Genomic DNA, 27,491 nt, shown 5'->3' with positions numbered 1-27,491 from the left:
CAGAATAAAGTGAGTTGCCGTGGAGTCACAGGAGGGTTTGACAGTGAAATCAAAAATTTTGGAGATTTTTGCCTCTAGGAATAAAAATGGAAGCATAGTCAGAGCACACACCAAAGATAATTTAACTTGCATTTCCACTGCTTTGAAGCACTGAGGAGGTGGGTAGATACGGGAGCTAAATTGGAAAGGAGAAGGATACTGGAGAACGTGAAGGAAGAGAGAAGGAGAGACAGGAAAGCAATTGAAACAGGGCGGGAGATGGAGCAGTACTAGTGATACAGAGGGAGAGGAACCCATTTCAGGGAAAGAGATCCCATTACTATATCTCTTGCAAATGGGGTCATGTTACTCACGGCTCCTCCTTTTGGAATCTCAGTTCCAGACCATGGGAGTGGGTGGTTGAAGGATATAGCATGCTACCACGGCTGGAATTTAGCCAGAACACTAACAATCCTATTTCTTCTGGAAAGTGCCATGGAAACTATAATGCCCATAAGTGGTCAGGACAGACCTCGTGGAGGAAGATGGACTAGCTGGGACTCATGAGACATGGGTTCCATTCCCTACCCTGCCACAAATTTCCTGAGTGCCTCTGGGCAAGTCTCTAGTCAGCTCCTCATCTGTCAGAAGAGCCCATGGCACACGGTACCAGCGAGGAGACATTAACCTCTTCAGATCAGACTAGCTACCCAAGAAGGACGACCCAGCCCATCAAGACAAAGGACGGAGATGGGATGCTTGCAGGAGCAGCTGAACACCAGCCTTCTGAAAGAGTACAAAGAGACCACTGCCTCCTTTAGACAAGTCCTATGGGGGCATATTCACAGTCATCATCGGCATTTGCTTGATGCCTACTGGAAGGATTTCATTGTGCCATCAATACAATGGTCACAAAACCATTGTGCTCATTACAAAATCTGGGTATTAACGGCAATGCCCACACATTCATCAGGGATGGTGTGAATGATTATTCCTTTAAGGATGGCCAGAAAGCCTTTATTATAGTGGATGGAGGAAGGGGCACCATCCTTGAGGAATTGAAACAGTCAGACATGCACTCAGTTACCTATCTCCCCCTTTCTTTCGGTTGAAGGAAAGACAGTGCAAGGATAAAATTACCACCACTAGGACTGGATTACCTAGAGCAGAAGAAATAGACAGACTATTCTATTCAAGGAGGACAGCCTATTGTACAGAGAACACTACAAAGGCTTATTGCCACATTTATAAAAATCCCTGATGCTCCAAGATAACAAAGCAGAAAACCTGATAATGAGGTGCCTCTTTCCAAAAATGCTGAGTTTCCAGTAGAAGTCTTAAATTACACTCCGTATGTTACATGTAAAAACCCTAGAATAATGCCACGTAATGGCGACAAATTCAAATGCCCAAAAGTCACAATAATGAGTTCCTTCTCACAGCAACTTCAACTTACCCATATTTCCAAGAGAGAGCTTTTCTCACTATTTAGACTCTTAGTGGTAACCTACATACAAAACAGTGGGCCCATTTCTGAGCCTGCTCGTGCCGAGTTGAAACTGGTGTAAAAACTGTTGGCTTGCAGTGCTGAGAGAGCACAATTAGGCCCCGCGCATACAATTTGCGAGTTACCACATGAACCTTAATTCATCCCTTCCCTTCCTGACTCATTTGTGGTCAGTTCTGCAGCATTAGTGTTATATCAACGTAGTTTTTTTGCATTTAATTTCCATTAGAAAAGAAGGGAGAATCTTCCTATTTAAATCATCTCAGAATCTTCCCTTTCTTGGCCCTATCCCTGCTAACCCCAAGGTATTCCCCAACTGAATTATACCTAGCATTAGACCTCACTCCCTAGCTGTTTGCAGTGATGCATAAAATAACCCACCCATTTACAAGATACCCCACAAGTCCAGCTGTCATGCACCTCTCCCCACTCCCAAACTCCAAACCTCTGCACCTCTAAAGGAGAGCAGATATGCAGGAGGGAAAAAAGCACAAGCATCTCTATGTGTAGTTTTGTGTCTCCAGCTGTGGAAGTCTGATGGGGGTTAGCAGCCGGTGAGAGGGGCATTTATTGCATGTTCCAGCTTCACCTGGAAGGGTGAGAGTGACCTCTCTATTTCACAGGAGTTTTGTGAAACTCCAGCAGCACAGAGTAGGAGGAAAGCCAATGTTCACCAGCCACACAGGAATTTCCCCTCCAGAGGGGAAATCCTCAAGGGGCGTAGACCCGTTGCCATCACATGTCACAATCTCCCCTGGTATAGAGGATGTAGCTGAAACACCTCTGTGCTCTGGCTGTTCTCTGCTGCTAAAACGGCCCCTTGAGGTCATAAGTGGCTGAGCAAAGGTTGGAGCAGCCCTGAGGCATCTCTAATTTCCATCAGGGATGAGACCAGTCCCCAGAAGCCAAGTGCTGCAGAAGTGGCACAGAGCCACCTTGTGTCCCTCCCTTCCTGAGCTCTGTGGCCCTGAGGTTCATGTCCACGCCAAATCACTGCCAAGGCTCTTTACCACTTTGTCCAAGTCTTCTCACTCCATCTCTCATCCGCCATCCCAAATGCACACACCATGCAACTCATCCTAATTAGTGTTCCAAACACACATGCCCCACGCTCAAGGAGAGTTGCTCATGAAGTCAGTTGACCTTTAGAAGAGGCCAGTCTCTCAGAATTCAATTTATTTACTGGAGCACTAGCAGCAGTCTGATTTGAAAAGTAGGACAAGAAAATAAAAGGAAAGGAGAGAGAGGGGGAGAAAAAGACACACAGGTGCAGTCTATATAAAACACACACAAAGCACACAAGCAGAAGACAGCAAACCCATTAATCGCTCCAGTCACCTTGAATGACCTTGGGATTCTAGGGCACGTTGCGGTAATATTAAAAGAAAGGAAGGAGGGCAGAAAAAACAACAACAAAGAAATAAACGAAAGAGTGAGGGAGAATGTATGGCAGCTTATTGCATGCAACAGACTCTGGCACTGCAGAACCAGGCTGGACAGGTCACACCAGAGCAGTGGCAGGGCAGGTGTGTCATCATTTGGGGAACAGGGGATGTGGGAATACAGCCAGCTAAGTTCAGGCAGCGTGGCCCATTCGATAGAGCAATAGCCCAGGTTCTATTCCTGGTTCTGCCACTGGCCGGCTGGGTAACCTTGAGCACTGGGTTCAATTCTCTGGCCTGTGTTCTGCAGGAGGTCAGATTAGATGATCATAAGGATCCCCTGTAGCCTTAAAGTCAACAAGTAGGGCCCTACCACATTCACGGTCCATTTTGATCAATTTCATGGTCATAGGATTTTTTAAATGGTACATTTCAAGATTTCAGCTCTTTAAATCTGAAATTTCATGGTGTTGTAATTGTAGGGATCCTGACCCAAAAAGGAGTTGTGTGGGGGGTTGCTAGGTTATTGTAAGGGGGGGGATTGTGGTATTGCTACTCTTACTTCTGTGTTGCTGCTGGCAGCGATGCTGTGTTCAGAGCTGAGCAGCAGGAGAGTGGCGGCTGCTGGCTGGAAGCCCAGCTCTGAAGGCAGGGCCGTTACCAGCAGCAGCAGCAGCGCAGAAGTAAGGGTAGTATGGGATGGTGGGCCGCTCAGCTCTGAAGTCAGCACAGAAGTAAGGGTGGCAATACCATGATCCCCTAACATAACCTTGTCACCCCCTGCAACTCCTTTTTGGGTCAGGACCCCCAGTTTGAGAAACTCTAGGCTCCACCCATGAAATCTGGTCTTTTGTGTGCTTTTACCCTATACTATACAAATTTCATGGGGGGAGGCCAGATTTCATGGTCTGTGACGTGTTTTTCATGGCCGTGAATTTGGTAGGGCCCTTTCAATGAATCTACCTACACACCATAACTAGTTGATGTCATATGGGCTCCCTCAGCCATACCGCTCTCCCGTCCAAATGCTCTGTTGGCCTACATGGGCACAGCTCCTTTGATTCCAGGGCAGTTTCGTCTTTTTATACCATCAAGTGTCTGTCCCACCTCTCTCTTGCCTCTCCCACATGGCTTTTGTATGAGGTTTTGCTTCCTCTCCTCACTTTTCATGCCATCCCCTGGGATCAACACGCACTGCTTACTCTGGCTAGGGCATCACACTGACCTGCTCTATGTCCCCGAATTCAGTGCAGGCTGAGAGGCAGGCTGTAGCCTACAATTCTGAACAGGAAACTCCTCAGCTGGAAGCTTGCGTGTGTCCATAGCTCTTGCAGGAGGGCTCAGCACAGCACAGTCAGCTGGGAGGCCTCTCTCCCAGTGGCACAGACCAAAGCCCTATAGCTGCAGGGTGCAGACTGAGCAGTCGTCACAGCAGTGTCTTCAGGGACAACTTGCATGGTTTGGAGTTTACAAAACCTCCAAGACAGAGACATTTTTGGGAGGAAGTGGAACTTCCTGTCAGACAAAATGCTTTTCCAGTTGCAGGGGTGTGTGAAAAGCCACTAGCCACCTGTGCTGGTGTATCAAGCATAGGGCTGAGCACTAGGTGGTCAAACCAGATTTTACACATGGTTTGAATTCCTGCTACCAGGGTGGGTCAACAGAAGGGCCCTACCTCCCCTCTTTCCCCATTGGTAAAAAGGGGGTAACTGAGCTCAGAGAGGACAAGTACACTGTCCACATTCCCAAAAGAGAGACCAGCATTAAAACACAGATCTTATTTCCTACACCTCATCTTAGCCCCTTAGACAAGTTACGTAAGCATCTCAGTGCCTCGTTTACCCATCGGTAAAGTGGTCTTGTATAGAAAGTAAGCAAGTGTAAAAAATTGGGACAGAGGGTAGAGGGTAACAGCTGCCTATATAAGAAAAAGCCCCCCAAATTGGGACTGTCCCTATAAAATCAGGACATCTGGTCACCCTAGCAACAGGCATCTTCCAAAACAGGCTGTATTCTCCTTGGAACTCTGAAGTCTGTCCTGAATGCCCTGTATGATGCCATGGGCCACATGGGAACTGAAGTGACTGCAGCTCTTGGGACCAAGCCTGTGATACAGGGAGTGTTCAGAGGCTGAGCAAAACAATGCAAGAGGCACTCAGAACTTCACAGGTTCAAGCCTCTAGTGAGTCTACTAGCTTCATGTGAATGAGGCTGAACACTACTGCCAGATGCATGCTACAGGAAACCCTGCTTTCAAAACCCGTTCTTCCTTCTGTCGAGTATCACCATCAGGGAACCACTGGCCTTTGACTGCATGTATCTCCATTTGCTTTAGCCTGACAATATACAGCATTGCTAGGATCTTGGTCATCAGAGCACTTCGTCAGCCAAGCCATGCATTTCAGCAAGCCCCTGTAATGGTGAGAGTCCTGATGGTGGGGGGGAAAGGCTTTGTCCACTATAATCTACCTGCCAAGATCCACTTTGATCTGGAGGGAGATATTCCAGGAGTCACCTCAGACAGCTGGCAGGAGCTAAAATGTCAGCTGAGCCATCAGCCCAGCTCCACGCCCCCTCTCCCCAGGATCAGCATTTACCAGTTTCATTTGCTAGATGTAAAACATCTCCACAGTGAATGCAACCCTGGCAATGAAATCCCGCCCCAGACACGCACACTGCACCAGCCAGGAGAACAAAGACAGGATGAGGCTGTCAAATGAGAAATTTCTAAAAGCAGGGAAGAGAAGCGCTCCGACGAATAGAATATCACACTCTCCCCTCCATCACAACAGCCGAGCACTCCTCCTCCTCCTCCTCTCTTTCCAAGCTCCTCTGCCACCTGTTGCCTGAGTCCCTCCATTCCCCTGAATATAAAACTTTTATTATTCAAAAGAATCTCTTGATTTAGAAAGGCCTCCCAGGGTATGTTACAAATAAAAATCCTTTAATTGGGAAGTTGTTTTCTTTTTAACCCCAACATAAAAACGTCTGGGGAGAATTGAGTAAAATATTCTGCTGGCATTTTTTCAGGTTTTTTTTTTTAAATTTACCCCCCATACACACACAGCTTCCCCCCTCAATACTTTGAACTCCTGACGAAAAAAGCTGTCACATTATTCACAGTTTAACAGCTCTTTGGCACTAGCTATAAAACATCCAAGCTCAACACAGCCCCAGTATACACCCAGGGTCAGCTGGGACTTCCTTCCTGATGTATCACTCTCCCCTACAGCACCTTTTGCTTGGAGAGGCTGAGGATGCAGCTCCAGTCCAGTGCTCTATCCACTTGGCTAGACTGCCTCCCTCTACAACAAGAAGCTGGGGGCTGCCAAAGCTCGGAATCCCCTCATACCTTGCATTGCTCTACCATTCCCTGCTGGGAAAAGCTGCGGCTGTTGTCAGCTGGAGGCTCCTTTACAGCCAATAAGTGCGTCACCATTCCCTATAGTTTAAGGGGTGTCTAGTTTCACCATATTGTACCATTTCATACTGGCCAGATCACTACATTGTGTTTGGTAAGCGATGCTCCAGCTGAGGTCTGTGTGTGCTAGCTGGCTTTCTAGCTGCAATCCTGTGCATGCTAGTGTTTGCATACAGATTATCATCAACCTCTGAAACATAAAAAAAACCCTTTGCAAGCAAATTTCTAGTCTTTGCTTTGGGATTTGAGCGAGAGAGACAGACGGGGAAGTGATAAAGGAGACACGGATCTCAGCAAATCACGGGTACATCAGAACCAACGGCTTTAAGATGCTGGCTTTGCTGCTAGATAAATTTAGTTGTGTGTATGACAATAGCGACAGCCACAGTTTAATCCGAGGGCTGTAGTCCCTATGGACGCTGCAGGGGTCTAATACGTCCAGGCTGGATTGCCGATTTAAAGCCTCATCCCCACTGGGGAATCCAAAAGCGGTTGTGACATCAACTGTATTATCAAGATCACTTCCAAAGGCCGGGGCAGCAAATTCACTCTACCCCCTGAGGAACTGGAGAAGTATGGATTTCAGATCCACCAGGACTCTGCCTAGACAACGGGGAGGACCCCCAAATCCAGTTAGCTCAGTACAACTGGAAACCTCTTAACACTCACCTAAGTAACAATGTAATTAGCTGACACCATTGTAAATATGCCAAACTATGTGTATATGGGTGTGGAGGGGCGTTTCCAAATGTGTTTAAATTAGCTCACTTGAGCTAACCTAATGGACAGGATCCCACACCAATCATAGGAGAGCAAGGAGCATTTGCTGCCCTCTACTGATGGTTCATACCAGAGGTTTGAGAGTTTGCTACAGTAGTCCAACTAGTCTTTTAGCTCCACTATCAAAAGTCCCAGGTTTAAGTCCCAATGATGGCCCAGTTACAGCTCCAAGATGGTTCACAGAGGGACAGTGAGTCACTTTAAATCAGAGCTTTGTCTGAGGTTTAAGATCATAGCACGATTCAGACACAGTCTGGAACAAGCTTTGCAAAACCCCGGCGTGAGGTATGAGCGTGGCTGCCTGATTTTAAGCGAGTTAGAATCATTAAGCCAATTTCAAAGAGGCAGCATGGATAGGCCTCGAAAATGGCCCAGTTGCTGGATCCCCGGCTCTACATCAAGGAGTTGGAATATTTCAGCCTTTGTTTGACAATGCATTTCTAATCAATGCCCCTTGAACTCCACACTCCACATGGCCCACCTCCAATCAGACACTCATCCCAGCCAGGATAGGATAGGGATGTGTGGGATACCAGATATAACACAAGGCAGGGGAATAACCTGTATCTTTCTCCCATGCAGAGAACCCATGGCCAAACTGAACCCAAACACCACCTGAGCACACTCCACAATACTAATAGAAATAACAAAGTCCTCTAGCCGCTAGGATGAAACACTGCTTTGATTTGCAGCCACCAACATGGGGCTGTACTTGGGCCCCACCACAAGTGAAACATAGGCATCTATTACATCCCAGCAGGTGAATCATCGGGGGCTACACCATTCCGGATAGAGTTTGTGTCAGATTCATGATGGCAGCTCCTTCTGCTTGCCCCAGAATACTTCAGAGCAGGATTCTGATCTCAACCTCCTGAACTGGTGAGTTCAGGGGAGACGGAGATCACTGACGAGGCAGCTTCAGCACTAGGGAACTGTTTATTTTTCACTGTAAGGCTGTGCTTAAGATGCAATTTATTTCCTGGGAGTGCTCATTAGCCCTGATTGTGCAGCAAAAACCACAGCCGAGTCCTATCGAATGAAAGCACCAAGTGCACACAAAAACCAGAAATAAATCAAAGCTGCTCCTATTGCTGGGGTCTCACATACCAGCTTTTTACCTCTAATTAGGATTTCTCTCCGACCCCTCAGCAGTCTGAAGTCTTTTCTACTTGCCCAAACTACCGTCCATTTATCAAAGGTATTTTTCTGGTCCCCATTATCGCAGCCTCAGAGTGGCTCATAATCTCTAGTGTATTTATCCTCTCGCACCCCTGGAAGGTAAAGCAGCGCTAGTCTCCCCACTGTACGGATAGGGCGGGGCTCAAGGTCACAGAGAGTCTGATAGAGTTGAACTCTGCTTTGCTCTCAGGCTCTGGAAATAGTCTCATCCTGACTCCTGTACTTATGGAGATGGGTTCACACCAAAATCCCCCAAATGAAGACATCCCTTTGGAGGACATTTTGATCCAGCCCCAAACTCTGGGGCTCTGACCCTCACTTCTAGTGCCTTATGAAGGCACAATTCCTTACCTGCATTACAGGGCATAAGATCCTAGAAGAATGCATTGAAGGTGTGTGATAAGCCACCTCCCCAGGTGTTATTTAGGGTCCCCTTTCCTTGCTGTTTCTCTCCAATCCCTTTGTCAGATCTTCCCTCATTAAATCTTTTCATTTTTCCATTCTCCATCTTTTATCTGAAGCCTTCCCCTCCTTTCTTCCACTCCCCCAACCGCTTTCCACCTTCCCCCCTTTTCAGTCCATTTTTGAGCAACATGCGACTGACTGAGTGCAGCTGGACCGATACCTACCAAGGAAGGACCTACCTCAGCCTTCCCCAGACTCAAGGAGAAGGCCGGCATCCAGCTGCCACTCAAGGCAGCTAATGGGAAGGATTCCAATTGACCAGCCACAGTGATTTAGCAGTTAATAAATGTTAAAAGCAGGTCTATAAGTCACACACACAGGAAGTGACCTGGACAGGGGCTTAATGAGTTAGCAGAATGTTTAATTTAAAAGCCATTTGGCTGGAAGGTGCAATGCAGAAGAGGCAAATAACTCTTAAAAAAACAGCCTCAAACGAGGAAAAGGGGAAAGAGGTAGAAGTGGACCGCTGGGGAAGGCCAGACCTGGAGAAGCTGTGATCCCCTGCAGTCTGCAGACAGTCTATCCTGGGAAACGCCAGCCTCAGGTGGGCAGTCCAATCACCCCCACTCACCCCAGCAGCCAATCCCCCTCAGACAGGTCAGGCCTGGCAGAGCCCTGATCTCCCCACTCTCAACCAGGGTTTTGGGGCATGTTCAGAGATGAGGCAAGCTCCCAGACTTTGCACTGAACTGCCCTCACCGTCCATCTGACAGCCAGGAGGGGCTGGGGCTGGGGCTGGAGGAACTGAGAGTCTTTCCTCCTGTACCAGCCCAGGCCAGAACAGCTGATGGCGATTCTTACTGGGACAATCTAGCAGTGGCAAAGCCGAGACATCTTCCTTCCCAAAACTCTCACACCTGGTGGCTCTGCCTCTGATCTATTGAGTGACCTTGGGCAAGTCATTCCATCTCTCCCTGCCTCTGCTTCCCATCTTGTCTATTCTGAGGCAAGGACTGTCTCTCACTGTGCTGGTACAACACCTACCACAATGCCCTCAGGTGGAGCCTAGCCAGCACTGCAATCCATACAATAAATAATAATCCTTATCCTGCACTGCCTCCTAAGACGATCCTTCTTACACCCATCCTGTTTACATGTAAAAAGGCACCATGTGCCTCATCTGAAACTAGATTTAACCCATGAGCTTTCTCCCTTGTTTTCCTGGTTCCGTGGTGCACCCCTTATCTCTTTGCTCTGAACACATGCATTCCATGGACTAAGGGGCACAAAGGCACCTCCTAGCTTTGTACCAGGGTAGAACAATCCTATGTCTTGTCCTTCTCCTTTAGGACATTCCAGTACCAGCCTGCAAGAGAACCTCCCTCCCTGTTGCTATGGTAAAACACCCATATGTCCTGATCCTGGCAGTTTTCCTATCTAATTAAGACGAAGTTTACTTCAGCTAATCGGAGGGGTCATGGGATATTGGACCTGGGTGAACAGCATTGTGGGGAGAGTATAATACTACATTCAGTTAATTTTGCTTCCCAACATTTCCAGTAATACTATGCGTAGCAGGTATGTATTGGCTAGCACCCGGGGATAAGCTGTAAACTTTGCGGGGATTTTATCCCATGTTTATTCCATGGCCCTCACTGTCCCACGGCACAAGCTCATGAAGCACTTTCCCCAAATCCTCTCTCTATGCATGGCAGATCTGGAGCTGTAAGTCAGTCATTATTTGCTTTAACATGGAAACCAGAGGTGATTTTTTGCAGCTTCCACACACAGATGTATTCAGATACTCTCTCTGTAGGATGTGCATGGACATTAATAATCCCTCAGAGAGGGACTGGACATGGAAATGGATAACGAGACTATCCAGATTTAGGATTGTTAAAGCAACCAGAGTTTTTGGAAGGAATATAATGCATCCTGCTTCACAGCTTAATCCAGTCCCTAACTACAAGGCGAGACCTTCCTGGGGGTAGACCATCCCACATCTGTCAACAGAGGAAGGTGCACAAAACCCTGCTGAAACATATGCTGCTGGCCATTGCTGGAGACAGGACTCTGGACAAGATGGACCGAGGGTGTGATCCAGTCTAGTAATCTCTATGTTCCTAACCACCCACAGGACATACATGCACACATACACCGCTGTTGAAATCTTTCCTCTCAGTCAGCCTCTTGGGGCCTGTTTGTCCACTGCCTTGCAGCTGGGGTGTCATCACTTCCTCCTGGGCACAGCTTCTGCACAGCCTGTCTGGGGGACTCTCTGCTGCTTTGTACTGTTGCAAGCGATGACACAAGGTGCTCAGTCGTAGAGAATCACACCCTCAGTTTGAAGGCAGCAGCTTCAGGCTCCCCACGACACCGGACCCAGAGAAGCTCCCCTTCAGGCGCCCCCCTGCAGTGCACCCTGCATGAGCACACACTGCCCGCATCAAACCAAGGCAGCTCAGCAGCATACAGTAACTACTGGCCTGCCCAGGGGTTGGCTGGGTGCATCTGCTCCGCCATCCCTCAGAGCAAGCAGGCGGGCTGGGCTATAAATGCACTGGGCACCCTGGCTGAACTGCAACGGATGGGTACTAGGGAGAAAAAAAAAGGGGGGGTGCTCTTAACTCTTGGTAAAATCCCAGTGAAGATGGCAGTTTGCTCACAAGTTACCAAGTTAGAAGACTAGGTTGCCCTATAGGCTAACAATCCTCTAGGGCAAGAAAACAATCTTTAACTCAACCTGCTAAGTAGTGTTAACTGCCCGGATTTTGCCTCGAGTTAAGAACACCCCTTTTTCCTCATGAAGACAAGACATTAGCACCCCAAAAGTGCATCCATTCACCCCCTCTAAAATCTACTCAGTGCAGAGGGCAGACGGGAGGGATTGGAAGCATGTGAGAGAGAAGAAAAATGGTTAGAGAGAGAAGGAGCATGTGGGAGCACCCTGTGCTTTAATGATAGGGCATGTGTCCCTTTGCTAGGAGAAGAACACCGCTAATCTCCAGACAATGCCAGCGTAATGCTTTCCATCTATTCGAGCTGCACCGCACCCCTAGCCCGCCTCCAGCTGAAAGCCTCTTTCTATACTCTCCAGGCCTCTGCTGGGGGAGAGAAGGCTGGGCCCATTCTAGGAACTCTCAAGGGCTTTATTGAGACAAATTGCAGAAAATTATGTCAAAAGCACATCCGTAGAGCTGAACCAATCACAACAATTCAGCTCCCCCAGCCCTAGCCCAGCCTCATTAGGGTCTAATGAGGAGGGAGATTGCTGTGGTGGAAGCACCACTCCATGCACAAAGAGGGGTGCAGGAACATTTGAATCCAAGTGGCCTATGCTTCATTCTGTCCTAACGCAGCTGCGCTTATTGTTAACCCTTTCTGTACCAGCATGGCCACCTGCAGGAAGCTGGGGCAAGGGACCTGTATTGTCGAGTTGCTCACGGGGGCTGGACTGAGTGCACTAGGTCATCACCATAAGGCTGTTCAACCCCATTTCTTATTGGGAGGCAGTGTAGGCTAGCAGACAGGGCACTAGCGCAGGACTTGGAAGACCTGCGTTGCATTCCTGCCTTTGCCACTCCTCCGTTGCGTGATCACATGCAAGTTACTTCACCTTCCCGTGCGGATTTGAAAGGTGTCACTAATTTTAGGGAAGGGCTAATCCTGTGGTTTTAATTTGTATCTGTTCTCTGAAGTTGTGTTGTTTTTCACCTTTTATTTATTTATTGTATTATGTGCAATGGCCCATGGCGACGGCGCTATATTAACAAACTTCAGACTTGAGCACTTCACTTTTCCCTGTGCCCATTTCCCCACCCACCTTTAGTCTGTCTTGTCTAGAAGGCAGGGGCTCTCTCTTACTAGGTGTATGTACAGCACCTGCACAGAGACAGGCCAATCTGGGTTGAGCCTCTCAGTGCTCCTAGAATAGAAAACCATCCTCCCTCGGGTTGCTTACAGGACCTTACCTGAACCTTCTGGTTTGTTACTGAAGGACTGTACATGAGGGTTGGGCTTACTACACTGGTCGGTTACTGCGGGCTTGCTCAGAGTCAGGCTGTTCTCTGCCCACTCACCATGATTTTGCATCATTTTATGACCACCAAAGGATACTCTAAAAGGCACAAATATAAGCACTGGCTTGGACTTTGCAGACAGAGAAGATGGGTTAAAATGGGGGTCTTTCTGCTCCGATTCTACCCCTTTGAAAAGCAAAGCAGAGAGAGAATTCCTGCATTGCTCGCAGAAGATTTCACCTATCTACACATGTCCTACTCCCCTCTACAATCCCCTGTAAGTCCTGGATGGCACAGTCACAGGCCAACACATCACAGAGCAGCAGACGCGCATGCCAAACCTTGCCCACATCTGTCACTGAAGTGCAAGGATTGGATGAGGTGATGCGGGATGTGACATGACACAAGGCAACCAAGAAGCAAATGGCCTCAGCTGGGGAACAACAGGGAGGCCTGCTTGCCAAGGAAAGAGAATGAATATGGGTCTTACCTTCAGAGAGCCCCAAGAGACCCTGGGTGGGACTACAGGAGGCTGCAGCCTTTGGCCTTTTCCTGGTGGTGGGCTCCTTTCAGCAAGGCTCTTCTTGGCACAGCGGAGTCCTCTATAAGTGCTGAGATCCCAAGGATGAGGGGCTGCTCCTTTGGGTCTCCAGATGTTGAGAACAGCTCATGGCCCTCAGGCACGGCAGGCTGAAGTGAGAAAGGAAACACAAAATTTAGCAGCACAATCTGAGCAACGTGGCCTAATGGTCATGGGGCCTTCCTTGTCACTCACGCTGGACAAATGTGATCATCTCCCTAGTTCAGTTAAGGCAGAGGAAGGTCAAAACCACCACACGTTCTCTCTTACACACACACACACCCCCACCCACGCACGGCCAGCTCCAGCATGACTGCTTTCTTAGGCAAACAGTCAGGCATCTCAGCTCCTCCCCGCCTGCAAGCTGCCACAGGCCGACATACAGCATTTAGCTGTCCCTAGTATTATTGGTGCCCTGGGTGATCACCCCCTTCCTGGCACAGGACAGCCAGCATCCTGTGTAGATGCACTACAAACACACATTCACATACCAACACTTGTACATGCACAGAAGTCCGCCCAGCACCCACATACAAACCGGCCTGTTAAGTTAGGAGCCCAGTTTTTGTGTACTTCACCTCCCAGTATACAAAGTCTGCCTGGGAAGGGGCAAGGCTGTGAGGAGATTCATCCCGTAGGAGCCTCCATCTTGAGACTGTCACTTAACCTGAGCTAGGTTCTCTGTAGACATTGCTGTTTAATGGCCGAGGGGGGAAAAAAGCCTCCAAAATAGTCAGCCAATCAGAGCAGAGCAACTATATATATCTCCAAGCAGCTCAGCAGTGCAACACACCCAGGAAGTTGGCACCCAGGGTGACTGTCCTGCTCACCCGCCCCTAGAACTGGCTCTGGGAGCAGCCAGGATGGATTTGTGAGGGACACAAATGTTGTAACCCATTAACACTGACAGCCAAGCTCTAGGAAAGGCAGCCTGGGGTACCTCTTCAGGTTTAACGGTCCAGGCATATAAAACAAACACATTCCAACTCCTGGGTAGGGAGATTAACTACCTCCTTCTTCAGAGATACTATTGATAGGGTCTGACAGGCAGGGAACATAAGGATATTGCACAATGGCTGTTTGATGGCCTATCTGCAATACACTGGAGGGCACAGCCCGGTTCCTTGTGCAGTGTAGCCGGGAGCTCCTTCCACAACTGTTTCATCCATGTCATTGTTTACAGAGAATGAGGCTGGTGACATTAGGCAGCCCAAGTTTTGTTTAGTTGGTCTGGCAGCTGCAGAGTCACTGGGTCTGCCCACATCCAGTACCCTCAAGAAGGAATCCTCAGTGTTGACCCCTTTCATTGTATTTGTTTTTCTTAAAGTCCAAGATCCAGGAATCATGCGACTACAAGAAAATCTCATCTTTCATTTAAAAATACAAGTTTCTAGCCCTTATGGTGGAGCAGAAAAGCCTGAGAACATGAACCAAGTGCACCCTAAAGGCTCAGAAACCAAAAGAAAAAGAACCCAGATTTTTTCATGATTTTTAAGCCAATCTTATAATTTTGGAGGGGTTCAATTCATGATTTTTGAATGCTTGGAGATAGCAATACTGAATCCTCTTTAGATTCATTAAAACCAAGTCCCATCTCCTCCCCCACCAGGGGCTCAGAGAAATCATCACAAATAGAGCCCTTGCCAGCCTAGAAAGAGGCCAAGACCAAGAGCTTGTCTAGGCAGTGGGGTAATGCGCATTCCTGGGTGTGGTGGGAGCAGGGGCAGCGAGTTGTGTAGGCCCTTGGTGCCCGGGCTCCAGCAAATTCAGGACCCGGGGGCCTGGCTCTAACAATGTTCTGGGCCGGGTCTCTCCCCCGGCCCCACCTGCCACCCCTGCACACCTCCTCCTGAGCATCCCCCGACCCCGCCTGCCACCCCCGCGCACCTTCCCCAAGTGTCCCTGCCTGCCCTGGGTAGCGGGCCGCTGCCCCCTGCCACTCTGCACTGCACTCCCTCGCTGGCCACTGCTGGCTACAAGGGAGCTACTCCAGGGGCAGGCTGAGGCAGCTGCTTCGCCTGCAGAGGGAGGGGAAGAGGCGCATGACAGCCCCCCCCCACCCCAGCAGGCATCTCCGAGGTGGGGGCTTATCCTGGCTTGACCTCCTGAGCAACAGCCTGGGGAGGCTTTGGTGAGTGTCTTGCCGGTGGAACTTGGGGGGTGGGGGAATGGGACCAGGGACCCTCTCCACTGGAGCTCGCTGCTGCCGGAGAGGAGAGGGCTTGGGGGAGTCCTCTTCTCTGGCCCCCAGCCCTAGCCCTGGGGCAGCCTGCCTGCTGCACCCCAAACTCCTCATGCCCAGCCCAGCCCCATGCCTCACACCTCCTCCCACACCCCAATCCTCTGTCCCAGCCCAGAGCCCGCACCCAAACCCCCTCCCACATACCCTTTTGCACCCCAACCCCGTCCCAGCCCAGAGCCTGCACCCAGCACCCAAACTCCATCCCAGAGCCCACCCTCTCCCACACCCAAACTCCCTCCCAGAGCCTGTACCCCAAACCCCCTCCCACACCCAAACTCCCTCCCAGAGCCTTAGGCAGGTGGGGGGGGGGTGGGGCTTGGACTCATTCTGGGCACCACCAAAACTTATACAAACCTGTGGCCCCTGGGTGGGAGAGGATTATTTCTTAAGCTCGCTAACATGGTATGCACTAAAGGTTCTCTAGTGGGTTTTAACATAATACTGTTTGAAACAGCACTACATTAAAGCACACCAGCAGGGTCTACACAGACCAATTAATGTGCAAAATATTAGTGTGCTTTATAAATCACATCCAGTAGAGCACACTACCCCACTGTGTGGACAAGACCCAAGTGGACATGAATACTAAACAGCTCCCTCACCTCCCAACAGAACCAGAGAAAGATGGTTTGAGGAACATTAAACTGCCCCTGCCTTGGTGGTACAGTCAGAAGATTATCATGCTGTCATCCCAGTGCCTTTCATCATCACAAACAGTATTCACTTCATTTAAAAAAAATTATCAATGCAGGCGGCATTAAATAGATATAAAGATTAGCAGCCTAAGGGCTAAAGAGCCATGACTAAGACAGTGCATTAGCCAGGAGCTGGCTAACCCCAACAAGCAGCAAGGAGATGAAAATGGACGTCTCTAGCTCAGTTACCAAGGGGTCAGTATGGGGCTCTTGCTCATTTATAACATCAGAGATCTCACATTCCACCAGTAAAGCTCAGCACTAGAAGTTCAACAAATAACAACGCCCAACCTAACAAATTCAGATGGCCTCGGACCTCAAGTGACCCGATTTGCAAATGAAGAACATGGTTTAATAGAGACAAAGTGTAAAATTATTAGGGCAACAAAGCAAAACAGAGGGGTCATAATTAAAAGAAGAGTCAGAGGGTTATTGCCTGCCTGGAAGGGTAATGTCCATCCAATAATATGCCCCAATTTCTTTGAAGCCATCTGAATTGACTGCAGAGGCAGTCAGGGCTGGGAAGATATTGAGAAGGGGAAAAATCTCAGTTCCAAAGTAATATAGTCATCATAGGGGGTTGCTTGCTTGTGGACCTTTAGCTAACACACCAAGGACTGAGGGCCAGGAGATCCAGAAGATAACAGCCTGCAATCATCTGTCTTGTAAAAGCAAGAGAAGGACAGAGCCAATCGGCTGCAGGTTTCTAAGTAGGGGCAAACTCAAGCAGCCAGCCATCTCCATCCTTCTATTCAGGAAGATGCAGAACCCACATGAGAGGGTGTGTTGTCTAGGGTAAAGTTTTTCCAGTTATGTGCTGCCTCCAGCTGCAGTGTTTGTCCACTGTCCCTTAGTTAGGCCAAGTCACCAAACTGGTCTGGCTGGAAGCTGATGAAGCTCCCATCCAATGAGGGGCTTTGAAGAGGCGCGCCGTGTGCATGTATATATCTCTCACACACATGGAAATGAGAGCAGAGGACTTTGGGGACCTGCAGCCCAGCTATGTAGAACAGAGCTTCTCTCTGCCAATGAGAGGAATTCTGCCTAGAGGAACAAAGCAGTCTTCTATTGCCTACTCAAGACTAAACTTCCAGGGGAGTTTAAAAAGAGCTACTAAAGAACACCACAGATCTCACAATCTCCCTCCAGCTCCTCCCTCCTGGTGTAAAAGGAGATGCAGGCTGGGAAGACTGCCTTTTGTATTCAAGAGGTGGGACCAGCTGACCCTCCAGCCCTTGAGAGTTACTTACCCCTTTTGGAAGATAGCCATAGCTTCTCACAGAAAAGGCAGTTTGACTGTTTTGTAGCCCACAGTGAAGTATGCAAACTCCTCTTTTAGTCACTTTTGCTCTAGCATATAAGACTACCTCAAAACCGTTTAGCTGCAGGTTCATGTAATAGATCTATGGTCACCTTTTAATGGGAAGGATATGATCCAAGAATGGAGTCAGTCAAGTGTATCATAGTTTAACATCCCCACCAGGTTGCATGCTTTGTGGGGAGAGGGGAGAGATTGATCCAAGCCTGTGTAAGTGAGGTCTTTTTATGTAGGTATTTTGTAGCAGGTGTGCACAACCTCTTGCAATTTATGTCCTGGGTCTGGCATCCTAGCTCAAATTGCCAATTACTTTCAGCCTTAGGTTTCACAACATAGTCACAAGGTTCAGTGCAGAGACTTGCAAATATTTGCAAAGGATTCTCCCAAATCTCTAGACCTGTGATCCAGTTGCTGCAATTATATTTGCTGATCATGATCCTTGCACAGAGTGGCAAATGAAGAGCAAAGAATAAGAATCCATTCCACGCAAGAACGTGGATATGCAGCCAGCAGGGTTATGTTCCAAGAAGAAGAGAATCCAGCTGACTTGAGTGAGGGTTGAGTAATTAACTCTTGAATTACTGGGATGCAAGGTGCTCTTGATCTGTTTCTAAGCTGTTTTAATGTTTGCCATGTTTGGGGTTGGGAGGGAGTTTTCCTCCAGGGCAGATTGGAGAGGCCCTGGAGGTTTTTTTTTGCCTTCCTCTGTAGCATGGGGCATGGTTGACTGGAGGGAGGCTTCTCTACTCCTTGAAGTTTTGAACCATGATTTGAGGACTTCAATAGCTCAGACATGGGTGAGGTTTTTCATAGGAGTGGGTGGGTGACATTCTGTGGCCTGCGCTGTGCGGGAGGTGGGACTAGATGATCAGAGTGGTCCCTTCTGACCTTAGTATCTATGAATCTATAATGGCTGGCTGTTAATTTCACTAGATAATGGAGGGGCACTTCCTAAATGCAGGCAGGGCAAAGGGTGGAAGAGAAGATCCAGTTTAGGATATTGATAACTGCATGCAATCAGCACCTGTGTTTAACCAGTTATGGGCCTCTGCAGTCTCTCTCCGCCTCCTCAACCCCACCCAAAGATAAAATCTTCCTTTTGTCACCTTACAACTGGTTGCTATGAAAACAATTATGATGTCACAGGGAGAAGAGAATGATGATTTCAAGTAGGGAACAGATATGGATTTCATCAAATACTCTTAAAAACCAAAGAGCCAGGGGAGCCTGGAATGTAATGAGGCTGTAGACAGAAAATCTCTCTTTGTATCTTTTGTTGTAGAACATGTCCTTGCAATATGGGCCTTATTTAGACTGTAAACTATCCAGGACAAGATATTTGGGCCATATGCAGAGGTGATTCTAAGAGCTTGTCTACACTGGCACTTTACAGGACGGCAAGTTTCTCGCTCAGGGGTGTGAAAAAACACCCCTTGACCGCTGCAAGTTTCAGCGCTGAAAAGTGCCAGAATAGACAGCGAACCAGACTGGTAGCTATTCCCCTCGTGGGGGTAGGTTTTTTACCCTGTAGTCGCTGGTGCCGTGACTACACAGCCATGTTAAAGAGCTGATGCAGCAGCGCTTTAATGTTGCTGGTGAAGACATATCCTAAGTCTCATAACTACTGACCAACACATAACCTACATCTCCTCTGCTACAGACACCAGTTCTGCATTTGGCCCCTGGATCTGACAGTCTAAGGTGGCATCATGGACACACTGGGAGGCTGGAAGAGAAGGCGGAAAGGAAAAGCAGCTCAGGAAAAGTGCACTATGTAAGTTTATGGAGGGACCACAAGATTTCCCAGCTCATCTGGGCCATGGCACGTAAATTACACCCAATTTAATTCCCTTAGTCTGTCCTCTAAACATAGCTCCTTATCTCCATCCCTGCCTGTACCTAGCCTGCTGTTAAAGCTAATTAATGATTGCTTCCATTGTTTTTACAAGCACCAATTGCAATAAGCCCTGGGTGTGCATGTACTCCAATAAAAGCCATACAAGAGTCGGTGAGTCAGCGTCAACTCTACACACATCAACTCAACTCCAAAATCAAGCTGTTAAATAGAACAAATGGTCCTGAAAAAGCTAGTTCTCCACCAGGCAGAAGTTGCAGTACTCTGAGCCAAGTCACTGTCTTCTGCGGGGGGAATAAGGGGCTCATGTGGACGGGGTTCACGTTATTACACACACGCTGCAGAGAATTATTCACTGCAACAGAGCAAAGCTGTCTGAATGGCTCAGGCCTAGGCAATCATGAGCCTCTGGGATTAGTTCTTTATTGCCATACAGCCCCTTTGTGGGCACCAAGGGGTAACAATGCCACTAGACACCCCCCTTGCCAGGGGAATTCCCTTAGTGCAGGGAGCCACTGCACCTACCCCGCTCTCCCGCAAGAGCCCCCAGGACGGGCATTCCAGGACTGGCAGGATGGCATGACAGGGGTTGTTGGCTGTTCCTATAGGAGCCAGGGCCACCTGGGTACAAATTAAAGCTACCCTCACCTATGCTGTGGATCGACTGCCAGTGGTCACTACCTCCCAGCAGCTGGGTAATCAACTGGTGTGTCCTAAGGCACAGTTCCACATAAGAGCAACTGGCCACCTGGTCAGAGACTGAACCATGCAGACTAAAAGCCCCTCTCACCCTGGGGGAGGGGGGGAACTTGCACTGCCACTGCCCTCAATGTGCCAGCTAAAGGACAAAGGAGCTCAGCCTCCAGCTGAAACCTAGGTCACTATAAACAACAGATCCCTCTGGCTGAGTGGAAAGGCCTAGCTTGTTTGGTCATATGATTTTTAAGCCAAAGCAGCTGCCACCCCAGGGAGAGATTTAAAGCATAATTGCCTCCGGCAAAAGCAAAATTAGCCATCTCTCCTGCTGGATGCATTGTCCGGACGCTGCCAGACTCTTTGCAGCATATTTCGGCAGGCAGCAGCGAGCTCAGCCTGAATTCATTCCCCCAGCTGGCAGGCCTCAATATTTATTTAAACACCTGACTCTGGCTCTCTAGGAGCAATTAACAGCATCCTGCAGTATTTTGGGCCCCCCACCCATGACAATGGCTGCTGCCTTTTCACCTCCCTAATTATTTCTGCTTGACTCCCACATAAAGAGCTGCAGCGACTCCAATACTCATCCACCCTGGAGAAGCTTCCCCGTCCACGGGGGAGTCCGCCTTAGGCAACAAAATAGCCAGACAGCAAATGCCCAGCATGCAGAGCAGGCAGCTCTTCAGAACACAACATCAAACCCTCCGTTGCTGATTTCCTTTGTTACTCAACAGCTAATCCCCACGCACGCGGAAAGCCAGCCGTTCCGCTATCTGAAGCCACTGTCCAAGTCGTAGACACTGAAGGATTGAGGGCTAATCTCCCAGAAAGCCACACGTTCAGCCTCCTGGGGGCTGCATGAGATCAAGGACTCAGCTCCCTGAAATCTACCCTGGGCGTGCCCTGACACGGCTGTGCTAATGCTGGGACCTAGGGTTAATCCATCTGAAAATTATACCAGCCCCTGACACTGCCGCCCCAGTACATGGGATTCCAAAGGCTGGTCTCCCAGCCGCAGCTATGACAACTCTGCAACAGGTTCCTTTACATCTCTCTAGTTTCTCACTGTCTCATGTTAGTTTCTAGGTAGCTTTCTTCCTTTTCCCAACTCTAAAGGCTCTGGGGATTCTGATTATTGCAATCCAGTCTCAGGATCAGGCAAACCTCTTTGATCACTTCTTTCTCCCTTGAGGATAAAGGAGCTCGCCTTTGGACAAGAGGGGGTTTGCTCGATTTGGTCTGTCTTTGCAACAGTTGTGAGGCTGGGGTTATATTAGTGGATCTGATCAGCCTGGCCCAAACCCCCAACCCTCCTCCAGACGCAATAAAACCAGAAACTCTCCGCTCCTCTGACACAGGAATTAGGCCATTTATATTAATTTTGCAAGCTGCTACCTCTTGCCCTCTCCTTTCCTTCGCCTGTCTGCTGCCCTGGAGGTTTGCGGAGTGGATTGGGTAGTTTTGCCCCTTTCTAAAGCCTTCCCTGCTCTTCCACCTCACATGGGGAAAGCAAATCTCACATCCCCACCCAGTACTCCCTAATCAAGCCAAGTCCTGGAAGACCGTGCAGAGCTAAAGAAATCCACCAACAAGAGCTGGTGAAAAAAACAGTCAGGAAGATTTTTGCCAATATTTTTTTCCCCTCCCTCAAAGAGTTTTTGGATAGAAATTTATCAGCCAGCAAATCCCAAACCCAGCTTATTAGAGCTATGTTTTAGGGCAGTTTCCAGTGAATAGTTGAATACTTAGGAATAAACTACAGGTTTTGGGCTGTGTTACATCCGCTGAGGATTTGGCCCATTGTTTCTGTAACACCTTTCAGGCCAAAGAGCACAGGCAGAACCACTGAAATACAGCCACCTTGAGGGGGGAGCGGAAGAAGGGGAAATCGGGGACAGGGAGCCTGGGACCCAAGTCCTGCTCTTATGGAAATGATCATATGGTCCTCGATGTCTCCACAGCACTAATATGAAGTCACCTCCTAAAGACACTCTGGCCCTATGATATTCCCTTCACCTACCGCAGAAGGATGAAAATCTGTGTCAGCTCTGCTGGCATTTGAGCCTGTGGCCGCAGGGAGTTTATGGTGTTTTACTTGATGTTTGGAGCACTAGACAAGCACCTTGCCTATTGTGGCCTCTGTCCTCAGTCAGTGAGGTTTAAGTCAGAGGAAGCCTGGCATTGTCGCTAAGGCACAAGAGTGAATCTTAAGAGACCTGGGTTCAACCATACACACCCTGTGTGACTTGGGCAAGTCTCTGTAAAATGGAGATAGCAATGCTTCCTTTGTCTATTTCAGTTATAAGCTCTTTGGGGGCAGAGGTGTGTGTGTGTGTGTGTGTGTGTGTGCACAAATATATGGACAGAGCCCCAATCTTGTCTACTAAAGAATAAGGCCAGAAATTCTAACAGTGATAGTTTTCAGTCCACCTTCGGGTGAATGTCACAAACACATACCAAATTCTGTTTGCTCCCCTTTAGTGGGACTTTTGCAGGTCTTCCTGCAAAGATTAAGAGGAGAAAAGGTTAGCCAGAGTGACTATGTCACTAAACACGAGGACGTTCAAGTCTATGCTTGGGCAGAGACCAGAGTTTCCAGGCTTTGACAGAGCTGACAAGCTGAGGCATGATGATGAAATACCCCATAAAAATAACCAGGTCAGATAAAGGACTTATTGTAGCTACTTCTCCCACACTAGAAAATAAAGGCTTAAAATTCCACCTCAGGACCGTAGAAAGCCAGCTGAGTAGGAAGAATATCAGAATAGTGGAATTAGTGGAAGGTGATAAAATGGCAAATTCTGCTTCCTCTGTTGAGGCCTGGCTTTCCAAAGTACTCAGCCAGGATGCTGATGACCCTGTCTGGACAAAAAAAGGGCCCACGCTCTCCAGAAAAGCAAGCGATCCAAACAAGGAGGTAGAAGCTTCAGACATCAAGACTCAATTAGAGCTGAGCGAGCAATTCACCACGAGTAATTTATCTGACAAACTTCACCTCTTTGTCCGCCCCTCCATCCCATTTAATGACAGCATCATGAGCGGTGTATAGACCAGGGCTGGCTGTTCCGCAAGAGAGACTCACCATTCAAATGACGCTGCTTAACTTGTCATTACATGGCCAAAAGAGAACTTTCCGCCAACACCTGCTCCGCTCCCCCAGGCTCTATCACGGCTGACAGTGTCCCCATCTTCCTAGAAGCCACCTTCAGTTCCTTGCCCTGCGTATCCAGGCTGTGTCCAAATCCTGCCATTTCTTTCTCCATCCCCTTCCTAGGATTCATAGGTTTCCTTCTGTCCAGACAGCCCGAAACTCTCAGTCCCGGTCCTCATAGTTACCTGTCTTGGTCATTACAGATTCCTCCTTATCCTGGCTGGCCTCTGCCTCCTGCCATCCATCTGTCCCTTCTACAGTCTGCTCAAAACACAGCTGCTATGGTCATCTTTTCTGCTCAGACTCCGACTCCATCACCTCCTGGGACACTCCCCGGAGGCACCTCCCCACCATCTGTCTTTAGCATGAAGAAGCCAGGTCTGTACCTGCTATGGGTCAGCTGCCCGACTCCACCAGCCTCTGGCAACACTCTGTCCATTGCTAACCTGTACGCACACCAATCCCTGAGCCCTCCAAGATTTCCCTGTAGAGTCCAGCCTCTGTTCCACTGGACATGGACACAATTACCCAGACTGCTGTTCCCAAACGAACAGTGTACACTAGCTTGCAAGATTCAGCTCAGGGCCATGACTTTGCTCAACACCACTGCACTTCTCTATATTTATAGTGAAAACAAGGATAAATGTATTAACAAAGAACAGAGATTTAAGTAATAGTGAGTGAGGGAACTGGTTACAGGTGAAAGAAAATCATAACACACTTTCTAGAGACTAAACTTAACAGGTTACCTTGTGTCTAAAGAAGCTCATCTTGCCCAGAGTTTTCTCTAGCATTTTCAACCAAACCTGGGTCAAGACAGACCCCTTTTTCATGAAGCAAACTTGAAGTAAACAGACAGCTTCAGTGAAGGAGGCCAGGATCTTTTTAGTTAAATATACCACAGAAAACCCTGGCATGCGACTCAAGACAGAGTTCCCCACACACCCCTAGTGCTTCATTTTTCCCTGTTACTTTTCTCTCTCTGAAGTTTTCACAATCCTTCATTAGCATTCTGCTCAGAGTGGTGAGAGGAGACTATTGTGAACTCGACAATACTGAATTGACATGTAAACAGCCAGCTAGATAAACATTTCTCATCTGACAGAAAACCTGTTTTTCACCTTTGCTGGTCACCAGTCCCTAGACACAGACCTTAGGAACCCAATCTTCCATTTGCACACATCACTCTGTACACATCATCCATGCGTGCATTTTACAATGATATCGATGACCAATGTGACACCAGCTTTTATCTGAGACCTCACATAACACTCTTTGGTGAGCTAGAATATACATACCAGACTCCAGAGATCTCTGTGACTCCTATGCAGCTCCCTCTGAGCTCTTTGCCAGTTGGCAGTAAGAGGTTTATAGTCATCTTCCCTGCTCATGCTCCAACTCCATCACCCCCTTTTGAATTACTTAAACGGATTCCCCTCTTTCATAGCCTCTGTCTGTGGGGTTTGTGCTGCTGCCCAATCACTAGAATACCTGAGCACCTTTCCTGTAAAATGTCCTTATTGCCATTTACATCAATGCAAAAGGAGTGCAAAATGCTGTTGTTGGGGACGTTGTGAAGGCCAAAATTGTAACGGAGTTAAAAAAAAGAATTAGATCAGTTCATGGAGGATAGGTCTATCAATGGCTATTAGCCAAGATGGTCAGGGATGCAACCCTAAGCTCTGGGTGTCCCTAAACCTCTGTCTACCAGAAGCTGGGAGTGGATGACTGGGGATGGATCACTTGATGTTTTCCTGTTTTGTTCATTCCCTCTGAAGCACCTGGCATTGGCCACTGTCTGTAGAGAGGACACTGGGCTAAATGGACCATTGGTCTGACCCACTATGGCCGTTCTTATGTTCTTAAAACAGATTGGCAATAGTGAAGCCCCAAGTAGATTTAATGGAGACTCTAGCTCTAACCCCTTAAAAATCAAACTCCAGCTTCTTGTTCGCACCTTCCAGACCATTCACAACTCTGCCCATCCCTCCTCATTCTCTTCAGTCTCATTGCACCACATCTTCAGGCCAGCCTCATCTGTCCATTTGTCAACTCTCCATTCAAACACCTCCATGTTTTACTCCATGCCTGGATAACGGTCCCATGATGGCTCAGTCAAGCAATTACCCTCTCCTTTTCCAAACCTCTCCGAATCCAGCGCTGCTGAGACTCCTATAAGAAATCAGCCATTAACTCTGACTGGGTTGAGGGGCAGCTGGCAGAAAAATGGCACTTACTTTATTTATAACACCTTCTATAAAAAGCAAACGTATATCAGATTGTAAAACGGCATATATTTAACTATCTTCTTCGGGGGCAGGGGGTTACACCCTTTCCAGTAGTACAGCTGGGTGGGAAATGGTTTTCCCATCCCATGAAAATTTGAGATTTTGGAATTTTTCTCATCCCAAATCAGGACAAGAAGTCAAAGTTTTGAAAATTTTCCACAAACCAAAAATCCAAAAGAAATTGCAATTCAGGTCATTCAAAGTGTTTTGTTTTGATTTTGACCATTTTTAAGATGAAAAACGTGTACTATAATTAGGTTACATTTTTAAACACACACAAAAAATCAGTTCAAACAAAAAACCCAATATTTTGGGGATCTTTCAACAATTTCTAACCCCTCCCTCCCCCACTGCCCTCCCCACAAAATGTTTCAAGGCAAGAAATGTCAAAACTGACCCATTCCTGTAAAATGTTTCTGTTTCAACAAAAAAAGTTTCATCAAAAAATTCCTGAGCAGGGCTGTCGAGCAGCTGTGCTCCCAGAAACATTGTTCTTCCAGAAGTTGCTGTAACTCCACACCGGTGACTCTCAACCTTTCCAGACTACTGTGCCCCTTTCAGGAGTCTGATTTGTCTTGTATACCCATAAGTTTCACCGCAAGCAGGCTGGCTAACCTAGTGAGGAGGGCTATAAACTAGGTTCACCGGGGGAAGGAGACTAAAGCCCTGAGATAAGTGGGGAAGTGGGATACTGGGAGGAAGCATGAGCAGGAGCACGCGAAAGGGGAGGGCTCCTGCCTCATATTGAGAAAGAGGGACGATCAGCAAGTTATCTCAAGTGCCTATACACAAATGCAAGAAGCCTGGGAAACAAACAGGGAGAATTGGAAGTCCTGGCACAGTCAAGGAATTATGATGTGATTGGAATAATGGAGACTTGGTGGGATAACTCACATGACTGGAGTACTGTCATGGTTGGATATAAACTGTTCAGGAAGGACAGGCAGGGCAGAAAAGGTGGGGGAGTTGCAATGTATGTAAGAGAGCAGTATGACTGCTCAGAGCTCAAGTATGAAACTGCAGAAAAACCTGAGAGTCTCTGGATTAAGTTTAGAAGTGTGAGCAACATGGGTGATGTCGTGGTGGGAGTCTGCTATAGACCACCCGACCAGGGGGATGAGGTGGACGAGGCTTTCTTCCGGCAACTCATGGAAGTTACTAGATCGCAGGCCCTGGTTCTCATGGGAGACTTCAATCATCCTGATATCTGCTGGGAGAGCAATATAGCGGCACACACACAATCCAGGAAGTTTTTGGAAAGTGTAGGGGACAATTTCCTGGTGCAAGTGCTGGAGGAACCAACTAGGGGCAGAGCTCTTCTTGACCTGCTGCTCACAAACCGGGAAGAATTAGTAGGGGAAGCAAAAGTGGATGGGAACCTGGGAGGCAGTGACCATGAGATGGTCGAGTTCAGGATCCTGACACAGGAAAGAAAGGAGAGCAGCCAGAATACGGACCCTGAACTTCAGAAAAGCAGACTTTGATTCCCTCAGGGAACTGATGGGCAGGATCCCCTGGGAGAATAACATGAGGGGGAATGGAGTCCCAGGAAAGCTGGCTGTATTTTAAAGAATCCTTATTGAGGTTACAGGGACAAACCATCCCGACGTGTAGAAAGAATAATAAATATGGCAGGCGACCAGCTTGGCTTAACAGTGAAATCCTTGCTGATGTTAAACACAAAAAAGAAGATTACAAGAAGTGGAAGATTGGACAAATGACCAGGGAAGAGTATAAAAATATTGCTCGGGCATGCAGGAGTGAAATCAGGAAGGCCAAATCACACCTGGAGTTGCAGCTAGCAAGAGATGTTAAGAGTAACAAGAAGGGTTTCTTCAGGTATGTTAGCAACAAGAAGAAAGTCAAGGAAAGTGTGGGCCCCTTACTGAATGAGGGAGGTAACCTAGTGACAGAGGATGTGGAAAAAGCTAATGTACTCAATGCTTTTTTTGCCTCTGTCTTCACAAACAAGGTCAGCTCCCAGACTACTGCAC

General features: G+C 48.1%; 1 protein-coding gene across 1 annotated transcript in view; it reads right to left on the bottom strand.

Moving 5' to 3' along the window:
* Positions 1-27,491, bottom strand: part of LINGO1 (leucine rich repeat and Ig domain containing 1) — a 470,336-nt gene that overhangs the window by 400,878 nt on the left and 41,967 nt on the right. Inside the window, exon 2 of the mRNA XM_043493665.1 lies at positions 13,163-13,362. The gene's annotated coding sequence lies outside the window, so the exon portion shown is untranslated. The remainder of the gene's footprint in view (positions 1-13,162; positions 13,363-27,491) is intronic.

The sequence above is a fragment of the Dermochelys coriacea genome, chromosome 10, assembly GCF_009764565.3.
Source record: "Dermochelys coriacea isolate rDerCor1 chromosome 10, rDerCor1.pri.v4, whole genome shotgun sequence".
Classification (NCBI taxonomy): domain Eukaryota; kingdom Metazoa; phylum Chordata; order Testudines; family Dermochelyidae; genus Dermochelys; species Dermochelys coriacea.
Note: the sequence above shows the minus strand (reverse complement) of the source record. Positions and strands in the feature narration are given on the sequence as shown.